Source organism: Misgurnus anguillicaudatus, chromosome 6 (genome assembly GCF_027580225.2).
Source record: "Misgurnus anguillicaudatus chromosome 6, ASM2758022v2, whole genome shotgun sequence".
Lineage (NCBI taxonomy): Eukaryota > Metazoa > Chordata > Actinopteri > Cypriniformes > Cobitidae > Misgurnus > Misgurnus anguillicaudatus.
Window position 1 is genome coordinate 16,002,469 of NC_073342.2, and position 7,017 is coordinate 16,009,485.

Here is a 7,017-nt window from a genome sequence, read left to right on the forward strand (position 1 = left end):
ATTCATAATAAAAACTGCATGTTGTGTTTACTTGTGTTATTTTTTATTAATATTTAAATTGCAAAAGAAAAAAATAAGAAGGGGGGCAACACTTTTTCACACCACTGTATGTACCTTTTTTTGAGGTAGCAGTATGTAAGCAAGGTACCTTAAAAGTACCAATATGCAGCTTATGGGTGCAAAAGTGTACTATTTTAAAAAGGTATAGCCCCTGTGATAACTTTTGTACCTTCATGTATCTTTTTTCTGATAGTGAAGCCTGACCTTCATGAAGGTATGTGATGATTTCAGTGGGCTTCAAAGCAATATAAAGGACAAAAGCTTGTGTAATGTTTCTCTCTATGTTGCTTTTGCATCATTTTGGGTTTTTAGATGATCATCTCAGCATATTCAAACTTCTTGTTTTATAAAGAAGTGAATCTGTTCATTGTACTGAGCAATATTACATGAGTTAAACACAGGCCTAACCTTGCTGGATTTACTTTTATGAATGAAATATAATGAAAAAAATTCACAAGCATATATTTATTATTGAGATTTTATTAAAAAGAGGTTAAGACAAGTCATAAATATTTTGTAAAAAATATATATATTAAAAAAACACATAGCAGGAGTGAAGTATATGTACAGAGTCAGATGTTGAGTTTAAATATATAAACAGATGAATTAATTCTTCAGACTGTCTTGTTTTAGGTCTTTGTGGTCCTTTTGTCCACTTTAGTGATGTGACCGCTCACCCAGCTGGTTTCTGGATCTACACAGATCCTCCTTTTGTCAGTCTCAAACCTGAAAAGATAAAAATAATAACAAGACTTAGAAAACAAATGTAACATTTGGATTCAGTTTGATATTTGAAATAAATAATATCTGAATACTCACACAATGGCTGGTTTGGAGCAGCTGCTGGCAGTCCTATAAAACGACTTCACCAGTTTCAGAGGAATCTGTGCATTGCTGAACTTAAAGCAGCATATTGATTTGCCGTATCAGAGGCAACTGGAGCTGAAATATCAAGATTGTAAAATAATTTTTAAAGAATGTTAGTCACAATAGATCAGAGCCTACTGTTAAAAATAAGATAAGTAGAAAATTTTTTGTCAAAATCTATGAAAAGTGATCTCACCACTTGTAGTCAGCTGCAGAGAGCAGAAGATCACCAGAAACATCAAAGCCATCAGATGTCTCATTGTTTTAGATGATGTGAAGAAATGAATCCTGGAGAAGTTGTGTTGAGCTTCAAGATCTCAGAGATCGATGAGAGATTGATGTGTGAAGAATATCATCTGAACATCTTCTTATATACACACCAGTAGAGATCTTCCTCTAACAGATATTCATCTAAATCCATTTCTGAGTATCAACATGCAGTAATGTTGAATTTGGCTCTTCCATACTTTTGGTTTTAATTCCCTGTTTCATGCGACTCATTTTCTGGTTATCGAGGTCATGAGAGAAACTAGAATCAGTTCAGAGAGATTTGTTGAGATCAGGAACAAATAACTTTAATTAGAAAGAAAAGCAAATGTTATTATTAAACAGCAACATAACTGGCCCCAGTATGGTTATGTGATGATGTCAAAAGGTTTTTTGTATCTTTGTGTTGCATCATTTTTGTACAATCTGAGCTTTATCTCTCACGTTAATTAAACTTTTTTAAGTGAATGTGTAGAATATGTTTCACAGCTTTATATTATACTTATTTAGTGGAAAATGTACTCAAATACAACACAAACACACCAATATATTATTTTAGTGTTTTAATGGATGACTATAGGCCATGTAAGGCTTGAAAGTGATAAGTTTTATATCAGTTTAGCAGAGAATCTAATCTGGTTTTTAAGATGATTGATGAGAAACAGGAACATGTAACTCATATGAGGAGTAATGAAAGTATTATTAATGGATCATAAACATCTTTAATGATGTCAGAGGGTTTCAATGCAATATTAAAGAGAAAAGCTTGTGTGGTATTTCTCTGTATGTTGCCGTCACTTATTTGGGGTTTAAATTGCCACCTCAGCATATTCAAACTCAAGTCTATTCTGTTTATTGTATTGAGCAATCTCAGACTGAAACAGACTCAGTTTCACATAAACGTAACTTTGCTGGACTCACATTGTGGGGAAACTTCATACAATATTCATATAAATCAGTTTCTCAGTATTTACATGCAGTTATGTTGGATGAGTTTTTTCTCTATTGCTATTTTACTCTCTGTTATACTTCTGCTCAGTGTTATAAGAACTGGACCACAAAAAAAGTTTTTCAGGAAAACATGTGCTGCCCCTTTTGGTTTATAAGTTCTAAGTTACTTTAAAGGAAAACAGCACTGTTTTTAAATATTTTAATATGTTCTTACCTCTGAATTAATTCATCCATATCTTTTTAATGTGTGCCTTTTTAATCTTTGTACAGCACTTCTTGAATGTGTTAGCATTTAGCCTAGCCGCATTGTCATAGACATATAAAAGCACCTGTCAATATTTAAATTATTTTTGAGCAGCAATTAATGGCTTATATTTTCAAACACCTGAGGCGTTTGCCCAGACCCTGACATGGTGCTAAGCACTTTTCCACATCAAAGACAGTTTTTATAAATATGACTTTGCCATGGATATGGACACTTTACGATCAAATCTGTGCATACCCAAACTTTGTAAATGACGCCCCTGTAGCTGAGTTTTTTAAGTTGTCTGTACTGAAATTCAAGTTTATTCAACTTAATTAATTGACCAAACTATTTATTTCAAGTTACCCGAGTTATAGTTTAGTTGGAATATAGTGAATTTTTTCAAGTTGTCTGTACTAAAATTCAAAAATTACAGATAAGAACTGGACCAGTTCTCATTGAAAAATGTTTTTCGGTAAAAATACATGCAGGATCTTTCGGTCTTTGCCATAAAAAAATTACAGAATGTAATCTGCTCTTTAATATTGTAAAATATATACTCAGTTCATCTTTTCATTCACAGAAATTTATGTTTATGGTTTTCATATCTGACTTATATGTGCATGTGTAAATGTATCATACAAGCTAAAAAGATCGTATGAGAGTGCAGATATATCTTAATAAATAACTCTAAATTAAATTTAAGTTTCACATTATTTTGCAGTGACATAATTGATTATTTTGGTACACATACTGGAAGCAACTGCAGGATCCAGTTTCCTTAATTTATATTATACTTACACAAAGAAACTGAAAGATTCTAGATTCAGTAATCAAAGAAATTTACTGATAATGAAAGCAGTTATTTGTAAATGTATTAAGATGAAAAGTTAGCAGTCTTGTCAATACAATGACAAAATGTATGATCTACACATTTATGTGATGATGTCAGAGGATTTAGGTTATTTTGAGATTTAACTCTTTTTCTCACATGAGCTTCATGAATGTCTGTAATGATGTCAGTGGAGTAAAAGAAAAGCTTGTGTAATGTTTCTATATATGTTGCTGTTACATCATATATTTAGGTTTTTAAATGACCACCTCAGCATATTCAAACTTCCTGTTTTTGAAAGCAGTAAATGTGTTTCTTGTACTGAGTTGAACACAGGCCTGACCATGCTGGACTCATGTTTATGGATGAAATATAATGGGATAAACTTCACTACACAAGAATTTATTTTTATAAAAATTTTATTAAAAATAGTTCAGACAAGTCATAAATATTTAAAAAAATATATATATATTATTACATAAACATAACAGGAGTGAAATATATGTACAGAGTCAGATGTTGAGTTTAAATATAAAAAACAGATGAATCAATTCTTCAGACTGTGTTGTTTTGGATCTTTGTTGTTCTGTTGTCCACTTCATTGATGTGACCGCTCACCCAGCTGGTTTCTGGATCTACACAGATCCTCCTTTTTTTAGTCTGAAACCTGAAAAGATAAAAATAATAACAAGACTTAGAGAAAAGATTTCAACAGATTGAGACATTCAGTTTGATATTACAGTTTAAATAAATAATTTATCTAAATACTCACACAATGGCTGGTTTGGAGCAGCTGCTGGCGGTCCAATAGTACGACTTCACCAGTTTCAGAGGAATCACTGCATTGCTGAACTTATAACAGCATGTTGATTTGGCCAAATCAGAGGCAATTGGAGCTGAAATATCAAGAGTTGTAAAATATCAGTACCAAGTCAGCCAATAGTCTTTAAAATGCAACTATACTTTAAATACAATAGAGTTAGCACCGAAGATGCTTCTGAAAAGTTTTGTCCTAGTACATAAAAGTGATCTCACCACTTGAAGTCAGCTGCAGAGAGCAGAAGATCACCAGAAACATCAAAGCCATCAGATGTCTCATTGTTTTAGATGATGTGAAGAAATGAATCCTGGAGCGGTTGTGTTGAGCTCCAAGATCTCAGAGATCGATGTGTGAAGAATATCATCTGAACATCTTCTTATATACACAACAGTAGAGATCTTCCTCTAACAGATATTCATCTAAATCCATTTCTGAGTATTAACAAACAGTAATGTTGAATTTGGCTCTTCCTTTTACGTTTTGATTTACTTCCCTGTTTCATGCGACTCATTTTCTGGTTATCGTCATATCACAGAATAAAGTGTTTGATGGGCAAATCTCTTTAATGCTGTAAAATCCATTTTATAATTCACAGATTTTCAAGTTTCATTTGAATTGTGTAAATTGACACTATCAAACAAGCTGAACAGTTTATTTGAGAGTAAAAAACGGTAAAAAAAATCTCCATTGCAAAAAAGTGAAATTGTGTATCATTGTTAATTCAAGATAATTGTGGTAGGCTATATGTTCTGGAAATAATTTTACTTTAACGTTGTCTAAAGCAGTGGTTCTCAAACTGGGGTCCGGGGCTGCGAGATGGTGCCAGGGGGTCCCCAGTTTTATGACATTTTATAAAATACATTAAATTATCATGAATTCTGTGAAATTAAACCTAAAAAAAATAAGGCAGCACTACTTTGTATAATTTAATGTTTTGTTTAATTAAAATGTGAAGTTTTAGAACAAATACATTTTCTTTGGGGGGGGCCGCGAAATAATGCACCATACACAAAGGGGGCCGCACGCTGAAAAAGTTTGAGAACAACTGGTCTAAAGCACATGACACGCGTGTCTAAATCCACTTCTGCTGGACATGAAAATTATTTTTGCATCGAGCTGAAACTAACAAAAAACACACGTGTCACGCTTTGTGCTGCATTGGAGCTGTATGGGGCTCTTAATGTGTCGTCCCAAACTGGACACATCTCTGTCATATTATTGAAACAACACATGTTGTGTTTCTTTTTACTTTATTTAAAATCAACACAAATGACACATAATGTGTTAAATAGCATATTATAAAACGGTTAGTTCCAATCCTTGATTCTGATTGGTCAATAGGTGTGCTTTATTCACGATAAAACACTGCTATGACCGCTTCACCCAACGGTTCTATTTAATATCACTGCGCCCCTAGCAACACCCTTAGCAACACATAAACATATAATGAGACAAAGGCTGTTTCTCAATATGCGTTCTTCAGCAATCTTGCGTCCTCGTGTCCTCGCTCTACGTCATCATTAACGGTCGAAGTTCATTCCAATTCTCAAGAACGCAAGGACAGAGGACGCATGAAAATACCCGGATGTGTTCTTGATATCGAGGATGCATCAAGTGCAGACTTGCTGAAATCGCTTTACGCCCCAGAAGTCATTGCGGCAAAACTTCCGAGTTCGTTCTTCCAAGGTCGCCTGGCAAGACCGATCTCCACGAGGACGCAAGTCCGTTCTTTGCGTTCTTGGAATTGAGAAACAGCCAAAGTCTGAGAACAGTTTGTTGTTTTTATTTGAGCTTTCATGTTGTTGTTCGCAGTCAGGGACTATTTTTTCTGATTTTACTTCATGAAAGTTGCACTAATATTTTTTTTACTTTAATATTGTGTGGTAACCGTTTTATAAAAGCAATAAGGTACTCGAGGCAAATGCTGTATCGTGAATAAGTAACGGCTGCATTCGCGTCATGCCTAACAACGCCCTTCAGCCGTTACTTATTCACGATACAGCACAGCCTCTCGTACCTTATTGCTTACTTAATGGATGACTATAGACCATGTAAAGCTTGAAAGTAAGAATCTGGTTCTTCAGATGATTGATGAGAAACAGGAACATGTAACTAATATGAGGAGTAATGAAAGCATTATTAATAGATCATCTTTGATGATGTCAGAGGGTTTCAATGCAATATTAAGGAGAAAAGCTTGTGTGGTATTTCTCTGTATGTTGACGTCACTTGTTTGAGGTTTAAAGTGCCATCTCAGCATATTCAAACTCAAGTCTATTTATTGTATTGAGCAATCTCAGACTGAAACAGACTCAGTTCAACATAAATGTAACTTTGCTGGACTTGCATTGGGGGAAACTTCATACGATATTCATTTAAATCAGATTCTCAGTATTAACATGCAGTTATGTTGAATTACTTTCAAATTATTTTCTGTTATACAGAATACAGTTATACAGTATGTCAATGACATTAATTGGGCATCATTTAAATTCAGAGATTTAAAACTATTTAGCTGTGCACAATTTCAAGATCATTTGTGATTTACAGATTTCACATCTATACCCGCATTTTCTGTGCGCACGTTTGTTTTATGAATCACACGTATGCACTTTTGAGAAAAGATCGTAAGATCAGATTTAGGACATTTTCACAGTATTTTATAAATGAGGCCCCAGGCTACTTGAAATAAACAGTTGGGTCAATTACTTAAGTATGACATCCAGGCCTTGACATTAACTTTTTTTTGCTCACCAGCCACAGTGGTTTTCAAAAGTTACTACACACTGAGCATTTTTACTGGCCACAATTTTGTTGTTCTTACTGTAAAATTCATTTCATATAATTAAACCTGACTTTGGCATTCTAAAATGAGTAATTTTACTTGATTTAGCCAGATTAGATGCAGATTGACCACCCAAATTAAGATGGAAGCATGTTCAAACGCCTTCAGAGTCAGTATGAAGACACAAAGGG

The 7,017-nt window shown here is 33.9% G+C and overlaps 1 pseudogene; it reads right to left on the reverse strand.

Annotated features, from left to right (window-relative positions):
• Window positions 1–608: 608 nt before the first annotated feature.
• Window positions 609–4,612, reverse strand: LOC129433046 (uncharacterized; annotated as a pseudogene).
• Window positions 4,613–7,017: the final 2,405 nt, after the last annotated feature.